We start from the raw sequence: 13,926 nt of genomic DNA on the forward strand, positions 1-13,926 counted from the left end.
CGGCAGACGTAGCTCCCACTTATTGGGCGGTGGTCGTCCTCGGATGACATCCGCAATATCTCCGACCGCATGGCCTCGCACGTCGTGGAGACTTACGTAGCTGTGCGTGATGTAGTAACGGCGCACGTGGGAGATGGAGAAGGGGATGCCGGTGACGTAGACCGGGGCGGTGACGGAACGCGGCCGGTGTTGATGAAAGATAACTGCCGTAGGGCTGCCCAAACCTTTGCCAAGTAAAACATTGGTCCGTTTATAAAAGAGTGCCTCACATTTGGCGTTAAAATCGACAAGTCCGAGACCACCTTCCGAAGGTTTCAGGGTACATGTGGCCATAGCGACCTTAAAAATATCGCCTTTCCACAAAAACCAATAAAATGCATGCCGTATGGACCGTGCGATTTGCTTCGGTACCGGCAAGATTTGCGCCAGGTACCACGCCCTTGCCAGAATGGTGGTATTAATGAGCGCAACTTTGTCCGACAGTGCCAAGTTGCGCGGCGCATGAATTTTAACCACGGCGCGCACTTTATAAAGAGTGGACCGCCAATTGAGAGCTTGCATCTGTTGTAAGTTGTCTGACAGTGTCACGCCGAGCACCTTAGACTGGCGTTTCACGCAGTACCAATGCCGGTATTCAGTACGCATGCGCTCCGTCAACGGGAGGAGAACCGTCTTACGCGGATTTACTACGGCGCCTGTCGCCCGTTCGTATTGCTGCAGAACGCCATAGAGGCGGTCGATGTCGTCTGCCCGTTCGATGAAGACGCCCAAGTCATCGGCATAAGCGCGACACACAAGCCGGTCGTCTCCCACGCGAATCCCTCGACAAGTGCGGCCAATGGTACGGAGGAGCGGGTCCAAGGCGATCGCGAACAGCGCCATAGATAGGGGGCAACCCTGTCGGACCGAGCGGCTGATATGGATCTTGTCGCTGGCGATACCGTTTACGATAACGCGCGACGTGGCACTGCGTAATATATTGCTTATCATGGCCGTGAACTTCGTCCCGAAACCCATGCGAGTCATCAATCTGCGAAGATAAAAGTGGCTTACACGATCGAACGCAGTTTGAAAATCGACTAATAAAATTCCCGCATTGCGAAGCCTGTTGCTTTTCGTGTGGCCTATGCAGTCCCTGTAGGCTAAAACGGCGTCAAAAATATTTCGATCTCGAACAGCGCACGACTGCGATGCATCTAAAACTTTTCCCATAACTTGCTTAAGTCTATTAGCAACGCATCTGGCCATTATCTTATAATCCGAGTTGAGAAGGGTAATAGGGCGTACAGTTTCTAAACTCGGCGTCGCAGTCGATTTGGGAATGAGGACGATACGTCCTTCTTCAAAGTCCACTGGGATTTCCGCTCCATTTCGGATATCATTAGCGATTTCCGTTAAAAGTTCACTAAAAGAGTCAAAAAATGTCAGATAAAACTCCGCTGGGATGCCGTCTTTCCCGGGGGATTTCCTTGTTTGACTGCCTTTAACGGCATCCTCTAAGTCATCCGCGGTATAAACCGCATTAAGATTAAGTCTATCCCGTCGCGTTAAAATATGCGGCACGTGACTTAAAAGATCATTGATTGCGGCGGCATCGACAGCAGTGTCGGTAAAAAGTGATTGGAAATACTGATATAATTCCGCCTGAATCGCCTGGTGGTCCGTGGTTCTGATCCCGGCGGCGAGCGTCCACGTGTTGAGCCGGAGTTTTGCGCGGCGGCACCTCTCCCTACGGAGGTGGTACGCAGAGACTGTCTCGCCGACCACGGCGCCCACAGGCTGGCGCCGCCTCACTGTCCCCTCACATTTCTGCCGCAAATCCCGCAGCAACTTTGCTTTAAATTCGCGCAGGGTGGGCAACAGTTCCGGCTGCGCAGTAACACGCTGCGCGAGCTCGCACAAACACTGGCGGTAGAAGTCGGCCGTGGCCCGGCGCCACCGTGCCGCTTCGCAACTAGAATCAATTAAAAATTTTCTGACCGCCGGTTTGGCCACCTCGGTCCACCAGTAAATAGCGGTGGAACCGACCGGTCGGCACCGCACAAGGTTGTGCCACATATTTAAAAAACTCGTTTTAAAAGAAGGATCATTTAAAATGCTGCAGTTCAATTTCCACACAGTTTTAACTGACGGACGTTGGCACACACTTAAAGTGAACCGACAAATGTAACTACAATGGTCGGAAAAAATCACCGGTTGCACCTCGGCAGTGACAACTGTATGTGCAAGCTGCGGCGAGACGTAAATCCTGTCTAAACGACTATGTCCGGTAGCGTAAAAATACGTAAAGGCTGTACGGTGGGGGTTGAGAACCCGCCACGTGTCTCGCAGCTGTAAACCAGTAACCAACGTCTTCAGTTCCTCACACCGGTTTGGCCGTGGTTCCTGATCGCGATCGTCAATTACACCATTAAAATCACCCCCGAGGATAAAATTATCTCTATTCTGATATAAAACCTGGCACAGTTCGGTAGCATAAAAAGTATTCCGCGCAGGTTTGTTGCCAGAGTGCGCGTAAACATTAACAAACGCGTAACCATTAATTTCACAAACTATGACCCGCCCATTTGGTAAGCATTCGATATTTTGCACTTCGATGTCCGATCGGACTAAAATAGCAGTGCCTGTGCTGTCATCCGCGATGATATTATCGTACGCAGTGAACTCGTGAAAATCGCGGATAAAAGATAATGCTTCAGTGGTCACCTCTTGTAAAAAAGCTACCTGACAACAGCTTTCAGTTAAAAAATTATACAGTGCTATCGCTTTGTGATGGCTACGCATTTTATTAACGTTGACCGTTAGAACCGTAAACTGATTACCAGCAACCATAAAAGAAGAAAACCAGGAAAACACAGATAAAACAATAAAAACACTCACAAGATAAAACGGTAAAATACAAATACAAAAACGACTCACCATGGGTTGTCGTCGGCGTGCTTAAAAGACGGAATGCCACACTTGAAGTAGTTGTAAATTAATCATCGGGCGGCTCATCACCCCACGCCCCCAGTCGGGTAACAGGTGGTGACGCCCCCGCGACAGACATCGTGGGTAAGTCTCTACTATGTTGTGTTGCTACAGCGTCCTGTGTGACAGGGCGCACACTCGTAACCTGAGGCGGATCTGTCACGGCAGGTTGTGGAACCGATTCACTGGCAGGTAACGCGTCCGATTGATGGATAACAGTTTGCAGATGCCGGACCACTTCGGCCCTGTGCGCTTCCGAGCCCGCAGCCTGGCCGCCGCCAGCACCGCTGCCGTCCGCTCTCGCGCCTACAGCTGATCGGGTCACGTGAGCGGCCGCGCCGGGCCGAACTGCCGCGCCATCGCGCTGCCCCCCCTTACGCCGCTGCCGTTTTGGCTTCCCTTGAGATAGCGGTCTCCCGACAGGCGACGGACTACGCTCTCTCCTCGCGGACGACCGTCGGGAATCGGTCGATGAACTCCTACTTCTGTCACGCCCATCGTGTTCGGGGTCACTGCGCGACCGAACCGACGCACTAACAGAAGAAGACGAGGCTCGTCTTTCGAGAGAGGGGGCACGGTCCACGTGTGCACGGCCTGCCGTGACCACATTCGAAACTCCCGACACCTGTTGTGGGAGGACGAAAACTGTCCTATCTATGTCCGCTAAAGTGACAGACTGATCGACCGCCACAACACTGGAACCGGCTGTGGGGGCGAGCGTCTCGTCGGTGACCAGTTCCGGGACTGAGGCAATGGTCACTGCGGGGGCAACTACCGGGGCGGGTTCTGGTCCCGTGACGGGGGTTGTTGCACGCGCGTCTGTCTCCGGTAGGGCTACCGCGTTTAACATGACGGGATCACTATCGGTTAGCATTGGCACCGTAACAGTAGCAACGGACGCGGCCATAGCTGCTGGAAGGTCGACACGGCGAGCTGCCTGTGGGGGGGCGCCTAAAGCGACCGCCGCCCAACTCATGGGTTCGCTTCCGTGTTCGCCCAGCGGCAGTTGCAAAGGCCCCTTACGCCGCGGGCAATTTTGGCGAAAGTGATCCGGCCGATTACAAAAAGAACACGTTTGCGGTTGCCCACTGTACGTAATAAAAGCACGGTGCCCGGCCATGTAAACAAATGATGGCACATGCTTTCGCACAATCATTCGTACACGTCGCACCCCATTTTCACATTGTATGGGGTACGCGGCAGACCATTTTTCTTTAACAACGGAAAGCACAGTGCCGTAAGGGCCGAGACATCGCGAAATGGTGTCGTTTTTTACTTCAAAAGGCAGATTGAATACCCTGACAGTCCGTATGCCATAACCCGCGTTCGTCACTTTAACGTCACTCAAGGTTTGATTATCGTGCTTAAATTGCCGCACACCATCATTGACATTAACAACCGTATCACAGAGTTCCGAACTACTTAACTTCAAAAAGACGGAATTTAAAAAAGTGTCCAATTGGAGTCCGAAAATATCACTAGCCGGGATTTTCAAATCATTAAGGATCCAATGATGAATTTCGAAAGCGGTCGGACGAGGGACAGATCGGCTAAATTCGCACTGAATACTATTGTTCCGATCTTCACTTTCCATCGTTGTCAGTACGTACCGTGAAAAATCAGCAAAGCAAGCAAGTCGCCTCGCGAACACCACACGCTGCGGCGCGCTGAACGTAAACACCACGGGCCGGCGGAGCGCAGAGCACCGAGGTGTTGCCAGGCGGGCAGCCAGCCAAGTACTAACCGGGCCCGATGTTGCTTAACTTCGGTGATCGGACGAGAACCGGTGTAGTCAACATGGTATGGCCGTTGGCGCCCGTAAAATGTAGGCGCACGGCAGAATTCGCATTCGGTTCTTATCCCAAGACACACAAAATCATACTTTTCGGTCGAACTCAGGCGCATTATTTGTTATTGACAAATCGTCGGGTTAGCGCGAATGCAATCCTGAGTTCCAAAAATTATGCACCGGAAGGACGCGCTTCGTAGTTTTTTTTTTTTTTGTGAAATTTATACATTTTATTTTTTAACATTAAATCGTTACAAGATAACATCTTTACAACAAAACATGAACAGAATTGTAATTGTAAGCACTTCCTTCCGCAATCCGACGTGCCAGCAGAGCGACTGCCGAGTTAGCGGGCGCGCCGCCGCGTGTGTGAGACGCACAGCTGCTCGTGGCACCTCCTGTCATCCGCTGGGCGCGTGCAGCCTTCGACACTCGCGGAAGACGCATCTTGTCCCTGGTGTCCAGTGGATGGCTGGCGCGCGGCCGACCGGCGTATGGCCTGTGCGGCGTGTGGCAGTGTCTTGTTGGAGGGCGCCACTGCTGGCGATGTGAGCTTCCTCGCCTCGCCTCAGACGAGATGTTTGCGTAATTTGCAGTGCATCCGCACCATTCCTATCGCTGTCCCTGTCCCCGCCCCGTCCCGACTTGTCCCGACTTTGCTCGACTGCCGCTCGCTGCCGCTCGGGTCGTGGCCCATATAACAGCGCAAGCACAAGAAACGTCTGCAGGAGATGACGAGACGAGACGAAAGAATAAATTTATGATTACATATCGAAGTAGGAATTGTACACCGCTACACAACAACAGGCGCTGACGTATTTCAGAACATATCTGCCGATTCGTACTGTTTTGTCGTTTTCAAAGACTTCCTGGCGAACTTGGTTAGCACATTCTCCCTCAAACTGAGATATTTACTGCAATTTCATACCTTATGGTCATTACAGTAGTTTAAAATGCTTAAGGAAGTATCTTTGTCACTTCAGAAAGGTCGTATGGAAACAGGGCTGGCAGGGGTGGCTGTATATAAAAAAACAAGTAAATAAAGGGCGGCCAACAGCACCCGGTGTTCCCAGGCGGTCACCCATCCAAGTACTAACCGGGCCCGATGTTGCTTAACTTCGGTGATCGGACGAGAACCGGTGTAGTCAACATGGTATGGCCGTTGGCGCCCGTAAAATGTAGGCGCACGGCAGAATTCGCATTCGGTTCTTATCCCAAGACACACAAAATCATACTTTTCGGTCGAACTCAGGCGCATTATTTGTTATTGACAAATCGTCGGGTTAGCGCGAATGCAATCCTGAGTTCCAAAAATTATGCACCGGAAGGACGCGCTTCGTAGTTTTTTTTTTTTTTGTGAAATTTATACATTTTATTTTTTAACATTAAATCGTTACAAGATAACATCTTTACAACAAAACATGAACAGAATTGTAATTGTAAGCACTTCCTTCCGCAATCCGACGTGCCAGCAGAGCGACTGCCGAGTTAGCGGGCGCGCCGCCGCGTGTGTGAGACGCACAGCTGCTCGTGGCACCTCCTGTCATCCGCTGGGCGCGTGCAGCCTTCGACACTCGCGGAAGACGCATCTTGTCCCTGGTGTCCAGTGGATGGCTGGCGCGCGGCCGACCGGCGTATGGCCTGTGCGGCGTGTGGCAGTGTCTTGTTGGAGGGCGCCACTGCTGGCGATGTGAGCTTCCTCGCCTCGCCTCAGACGAGATGTTTGCGTAATTTGCAGTGCATCCGCACCATTCCTATCGCTGTCCCTGTCCCCGCCCCGTCCCGACTTGTCCCGACTTTGCTCGACTGCCGCTCGCTGCCGCTCGGGTCGTGGCCCATATAACAGCGCAAGCACAAGAAACGTCTGCAGGAGATGACGAGACGAGACGAAAGAATAAATTTATGATTACATATCGAAGTAGGAATTGTACACCGCTACACAACAACAGGCGCTGACGTATTTCAGAACATATCTGCCGATTCGTACTGTTTTGTCGTTTTCAAAGACTTCCTGGCGAACTTGGTTAGCACATTCTCCCTCAAACTGAGATATTTACTGCAATTTCATACCTTATGGTCATTACAGTAGTTTAAAATGCTTAAGGAAGTATCTTTGTCACTTCAGAAAGGTCGTATGGAAACAGGGCTGGCAGGGGTGGCTGTATATAAAAAAACAAGTAAATAAAGGGCGGCCAACAGCACCTTTTTTTTTTTTTTTTTTTTTTTTCTTTTTTTTTTTTTTTTTTTTTTTTTTTTTTTTTTTTTTACGGGCCTCCCAACTCCCCTTATAGCCCGGCCTTTTCGCTCTCCACAATACGCCTTCTTCGGCGAGCTTCTCAGCTATAAATACATGCTGTTGGTAGTGCAGAATGAAGAACGAAGAGGGGCTGAAGATATGCTCCTTCTCGCCGGTCGCAGATGGCGTGCGCCAGATGGAACGGGAAGGGGTCCTCGTCCGGTGACGTAGGAGCGGCACTGTCATCGAAGGGGCGGGCAAGACTTAAACAACGGTGAAAACAATGAAAATATTCGTAAAGAAAGCCAAACGGAAAAGTTCTTCCGTAAAGCGGCGGCAAGAATTATACCGACCAAATGTGGGAGAAAGAAAACGAAGATGAAGGACTTCGCAACAAAAGAACCAGTCACAAACCTCTATCAAGAAAGAGTAAGGCCCGGGAGGTCCCTCTAATAACGTATGGAAGGAAAGGTAACAGATCCGCTTCCCCGCGGTACTGGCGGTGAAGAAAAAAGAAATAAAGGAGACGTATGCCCTAAATGAAACGGAAGTAGTAAAAGAAACGAACCGCCACACTTCCACAGGCGGTAACGAACAACATAAAAAACAAAAGATGGTTTTCGAGAGTAGCACCGAAACACGAAAACCATGCAGAGAACAAACAACCAAAGTGGCAGGGCATTGGCGTCACACACAACACTGGTAGCGAAACGACAATTTCAGACAAAAAATTGTAACACAAAGATAAACAGAAACAAAACTTCCGACGTGACACTTATAAGGTAGTGAACACTGTCCGTAGATCGGAAAAACAAAAAACTGTCACAGTTCGTCATCAAGATGACGGTCAAGGTGATCCCAAATACAAAAAACTTGTCCAACAATTTCTCTTGCAGTGTTCGTTCCCATATATCACATAATCAGGAAAGGGTGTATAATTATATACACATTGATATAAGTCACTTTTAAGGAGGGGTCACGACCGAGTGAAATGCATGGGACAAAGCCACATGCAAAAAATTAGCGAACGTCGCTGAATAGGTCCTACTGGCGCGTTCTTCATTGTGGAAAGTCCATAAATTGGTGAGAAAGGTCACAGTATCGGTAATTTTGAGACTAAAGATGGCATGAATTGTGTGTCCATATATCCAGATGGTGGCATTCCGCTTTGTGGACGGGTAAGGCTTCCACTGTGGCACTATCGCGTCCGTCACAGGAACCTGCCTGACTGTCACTCTATTTATGAGTCGAATCATGTCCCTCGCACAGTACCAGATGTCCCGGAACCTGGAGCACTCGAAGCGGTGCTCGATGTCGTCCGGTACTCCGCAGGCCTCGCACTGGCTGAACCGGATGAGGTTGATGGAGTGGAGCTTGCAGTTGGTGGCAACAGTGCGGTTGACCACCCTGTACCACGTGGCCCTCACGTCAGCTGGTATGACGCGGGAACTGATGTTTCGCCACACGGCGCTCCAATCGTGCTGCGGCAGACGGAGCTCCCACTTATTGGGTGGTGGTCGTCCTCGGATGACATCCGCAATATCTCCGACCGCATGGCCTCGCACGTCGTGGAGACTTACGTAGCTGTGCGTGATGTAGTAACGGCGCACGTGGGAGATGGAGAAGGGGATGCCGGCGACGTAGACCGGGGCGGTGACGGAACGCGGCCGGTGTTGATGAAAGAGAACTGCCGTAGGGCTGCCCAAACCTTTGCCAAGTAAAACATTGGTCCGTTTATAAAAGAGTGCCTCACATTTGGCGTTAAAATCGACAAGTCCGAGACCGCCTTCCGAAGGTTTCAGGGTACATGTGGCCATAGCGACCTTAAAAATATCGCCTTTCCACAAAAACCAATAAAATGCATGCCGTATGGACCGTGCGATTTGCTTCGGTACCGGCAAGATTTGCGCCAGGTACCACGCCCTTGCCAGAATGGTGGTATTAATAAGCGCAACTTTGTCCGACAGTGCCAAGTTGCGCGGCGCATGAATTTTAACCACGGCGCGCACTTTATAAAGAGTGGACCGCCAATTGAGAGCTTGCATCTGTTGTAAGTTGTCTGACAGTGTCACGCCGAGCACCTTAGACTGGCGTTTCACGCAGTACCAATGCCGGTATTCAGTACGCATGCGCTCCGTCAACGGGAGGAGAACCGTCTTACGCGGATTTACTACGGCGCCTGTCGCCCGTTCGTATTGCTGCAGAACGCCATAGAGGCGGTCGATGTCGTCTGCCCGTTCGATGAAGACGCCCAAGTCATCGGCATAAGCGCGACACACAAGCCGGTCGTCTCCCACGCGAATCCCTCGACAAGTGCGGCCAATGGTACGGAGGAGCGGGTCCAAGGCGATCGCGAACAGCGCCATAGATAGGGGGCAACCCTGTCGGACTGAGCGGCTGATATGGATCTTGTCGCTGGCGATACCGTTTACGATAACGCGCGACGTGGCACCGCTTAAGATATTGCTTATCATGGCCGTGAACTTCGTCCCGAAACCCATGCGAGTCATCAATCTGCGAAGATAAAAGTGGCTTACACGATCGAACGCAGTTTGAAAATCGACCAATAAAATTCCCGCATTGCGAAGCCTGCTGCTTTTCGTGTGGCCTATGCAGTCCCTGTAGGCTAAAACGGCGTCAAAAATATTTCGATCTCGAACAGCGCACGACTGCGATGCATCTAAAACTTTTCCCATAACTTGCTTAAGTCTATTAGCAACGCACCTGGCCATTATCTTATAATCCGAGTTGAGAAGGGTAATAGGGCGTACAGTTTCTAAACTCGGCGTCGCAGTCGATTTCGGAATGAGGACGATACGTCCTTCTTCAAAGTCCACTGGGATTTCCGCGCCGTTTCGGATGTCATTAGCTATTTCCGTTAAAAGTTCACTAAAAGAGTCAAAAAATGTCAGATAAAACTCCGCTGGGATGCCGTCTTTCCCGGGGGATTTCCCTGTCTGACTGCCTTTAACGGCATCCTCTACGTCATCCGCGGTATAAACCGCATTAAGATTGAGTCTATCTCGTCGCGTTAAAATATACGGCACGTGACTTAAAAGATCATTGATTGCGGCGGCATCGACAGCAGTGTCGGTAAAAAGTGATTTGAAATACTGATATAATTCCGCCTGAATCGCCTGGTGGTCCGTGGTACTGATCCCGGCGGCGAGCGTCCACGTGTTGAGCCGGAGTTTTGCGCGGCGGCACCTCTCCCTACGGAGGTGGTACGCAGAGACTGTCTCGCCGACCACGGCGCCCACGGGCTGGCTCCGCCTCACTGGCCCCTCACATTTCTGCCGCAAATCCCGCAGCAACTTTGCTTTAAATTCGCGCAGGGTGGGCAACAGTTCCGGCTGCGCAGTAACGCGCTGCGCGAGCTCGCGCAAACACTGGCGGTAGAAGTCGGCCGTGGCCCGGCGCCACCGTGCCGCATCACGACTAAAATCAATTAAAAATTTTCTGACCGCCGGTTTGGCCACCGCGGTCCACCAGTAAATAGCGGTGGAACCGACCGGTCGGCTCTGCACAAGGTTGTGCCACATATTTAAAAAACTCGTTTTAAAAGAGGGATCATTTAAAATGCTGCAATTCAATTTCCACATATTTTTAACTGACGAACGTGGGCACAAACCTAAATTGAGCTGACAAATGTAACTACAATGGTCGGAAAAAATCACCGGCTGCACATCGGCAGCGACAACGGTATGTGCAAGCTGCGGCGAGACGTAAATCCTGTCTAAACGACTATGTCCGGTAGCGTAAAAATACGTAAAGGCTGTACGGTGGGGGTTGAGAACCCGCCACGTGTCTCGCAGCTGTAAACCAGTAACCAACGTCTTCAGTTCCTCACACCGGTTTGGCCGTGGTTCCTGATCGCGATCGTCAATTACACCATTAAAATCACCCCCGAGGATAAAATTATCTCTATTCTGATATAAAACCTGGCACAGTTCGGTAGCATAAAAATTATTCCGCGCAGGTTTGTTGCCAGAGTGCGCGTAAACATTAACAAACGCGTAACCATTAATTTCACAAACTATGACCCGCCCATTTGGTAAGCATTCGATATTTTGCACTTCGATGTCCGATCGGACTAAAATAGCAGTGCCTGTGCTGTCATCCGCGATGATATTATCGTACGCAGTGAACTCGTGAAAATCGCGGATAAAAGATAATGCTTCAGTGGTCACCTCTTGTAAAAAAGCTACCTGACAACAGCTTTCAGTTAAAAAATTATACAGTGCTATCGCTTTGTGATGGCTACGCATTTTATTAACGTTGACCGTTAGTACCGTAAACTGATTACCAGCAACCATAAAAGAAGAAAACCAGGAAAACACAGATAAAACAATAAAAACACTCACAAGATAAAACGGTAAAATACAAATACAAAAACGACTCAGCATGGGTTGTCGTCGGCGTGCTTAAAAGACGGAATGCCACACTTCAAGTAGTTGTAAATTAATCATCGGGCGGCTCATCACCCCACGCCCCTAGTCGGGTAACAGGTGGTGACGCCCCCGCGACAGACATCGTGGGTAAGTCTCTACTATGTTGTGTTGCTACAGCGTCCTGTGTGACAGGGCGCACACTCGTAACCTGAGGCGGATCTGTCACGGCAGGTTGTGGAACCGATTCACTGGCAGGTAACGCGTCCGATTGATGGATAACAGTTTGCAGATGCCGGACCACTTCGGCCCTGTGCGCTTCCGAGCCCGCAGCCTGGCCGCCGCCAGCACCGCTGCCGTCCGCTCTCGCGCCTACAGCTGATCGGGTCACGTGAGCGGCCGCGCCGGGCCGAACTGCCGCGCCATCGCGCTGCCCCCCCTTACGCCGCTGCCGTTTTGGCTTCCCTTGAGATAGCGGTCTCCCGACAGGCGACGGACTACGCTCTCTCCTCGCGGACGACCGTCGGGAATCGGTCGATGAACTCCTTCTTCTGTCACGCCCATCGTGTTCGGGGTCACTGCGCGACCGAACTGACGCACTAACAGAAGAAGACGAGGCTCGTCTTTCGAGAGAGGGGGCACGGTCCACGTGCGCACGGCCTGCCGTGACCACATTCGAAACTCCCGACACCTGTTGTGGGAGGACGAAAACTGTTCTATCTATGTCCGCTAAAGTGACAGACTGATCGACCGCCACAACACTGGAACCGGCTGTGGGGGCGAGCGTCTCGTCGGTGACCAGTTCCGGGACTGAGTCAATGGTCACTGTGGGGGCAACTACCGGGGCGGGTTCTGGTCCCGTGACGGGGGTTGTTGCACGCGCGTCTGTCTCCGGTAGGGCTACCGCGTTTAACATGACGGGATCACTATCGGTTAGCATTGGCACCGTAACAGTAGCAACGGACGCGGCCATAGCTGCTGGAAGGTCGACACGGCGAGCTGCCTGTGGGGGGGCGCCTAAAGCGACCGCCGCCCAACTCATGGGTTCGCTTCCGTGTTCGCCCAGCGGCAGTTGCAAAGGCCCCTTACGCCGCGGGCAATTTTGGCGAAAGTGATCCGGCCGATTACAAAAAGAACACGTTTGCGGTTGCCCACTGTACGTAATAAAGGCACGGTGCCCGGCCATGTAAACAAATGATGGCACATGCTTTCGCACAATCATTCGTACACTTCGCACCCCATTTTCACATTGTATGGGGTACGCGGCAGACCATTTTTCTTTAACAACGGAAAGCACAGTGCCGTAAGGGCCGAGACATCGCGAAATGGTGTCGTTTTTTACTTCAAAAGGCAGATTGAACACCCTGACAGTCCGTATGCCATAACCCGCGTTCGTCACTTTAACGTCACTCAAGGTTTGATTATCGTGCTTAAATTGCCGCACACCATCATTGACATTAACAACCGTATCACAGAGTTCCGAACTACTTAACTTCAAAAAGACGGAATTTAAAAAAGTGTCCAATTGGAGTCCGAAAATGTCACTAGCCGGGATTTTCAAATCATTAAGGATCCAATGATGAATTTCGAAAGCGGTCGGACGAGGGACAGATCGGCTAAATTCGCACTGAATATTATTGTTCCGATCTTCACTTTCCATCGTTGTCAGTACGTACCGTGAAAAATCAGCAAAGCAAGCAAGTCGCCTCGCGAACACCACACGCTGCGGCGCGCTGAACGTAAACACCACGGGCCGGCGGAGCGCAGAGCACCGAGGTGTTGCCAGGCGGGCAGCCAGCCAAGTACTAACCGGGCCCAATGATGCTTAACTTCGGTGATCGGACGAGAACCGGTGTATTCATCGTGGTATGGCCGTTGGCACTCATGTAACGTAGGAGCACGGCAGAATTCGCGTTCGGCTTCTCTCCCAACACACAAAATGTTAGTTTTCGGCCGCATTTGACGAAAGCACTTCCTTCCGCAACAGCCAGTTCCTCGAGGACGGCGCGGGGGACGCGCCCGGCGTCCCAGCAGAGCGACGGCCGAATTAGCGGGCGCACCGCCGCGTGTGTGAGACGCACTGCTGCTCGTTGCACCTCCTGTCATTCGCTGGGCGCGTGCAGCCTTCGACACTAGCGGAGGACGCATCTTGTCCCTGGTGTCCAGCGGAGGGCCTGTGCGGGGTGTGGCAGTGTCGTGCTGGAGGGCGCCACTGGTAGCGATGCGGGCTTCCTCGCCTCGCCTCGCCTCGCCTCGCCTCGCCTCACACACCGGGTGTGTGCGTAGTTTGCAGTGCATTCACACCATTCCTATCCCTGTCCCCGTCCCGACTTGTCCCGACTTTGCTCGACTGCCGCTCGCTGCCGCTCGGGTCGTGGTCCATATGACAGCGCAAGCACGACAAACGTCTGCGGGACGAGACGAGACGAGACGAGACGACTAAGGGACAGATTCGTGATTACAAATCAAGTTTGGAACTCTACACTCCTACACAACAAAAGGCGGTGACGTATTTCAGAAATCACCTGCCGATTCGTACCGTT

General features: G+C 51.7%; 1 non-coding gene and 2 pseudogenes across 1 annotated transcript; all 3 read right to left on the minus strand.

The window, feature by feature from the left end:
* Positions 1–4,664: 4,664 nt before the first annotated feature.
* LOC126214004 (5S ribosomal RNA) lies at positions 4,665–4,784 on the minus strand (annotated as a pseudogene).
* A 1,023-nt stretch (positions 4,785–5,807) lies between these two features.
* Positions 5,808–5,926, minus strand: LOC126214353 (5S ribosomal RNA). The gene has a single exon (XR_007541820.1). It is a non-coding gene; the product is annotated as a 5S ribosomal RNA (ribosomal RNA).
* Positions 5,927–13,143: 7,217 nt separating this feature from the next.
* Positions 13,144–13,263, minus strand: LOC126214003 (5S ribosomal RNA; annotated as a pseudogene).
* Positions 13,264–13,926: the final 663 nt, after the last annotated feature.

Source organism: Schistocerca nitens, chromosome 11 (genome assembly GCF_023898315.1).
Source record: "Schistocerca nitens isolate TAMUIC-IGC-003100 chromosome 11, iqSchNite1.1, whole genome shotgun sequence".
Taxonomy (NCBI): Eukaryota; Metazoa; Arthropoda; class Insecta; order Orthoptera; family Acrididae; genus Schistocerca; species Schistocerca nitens.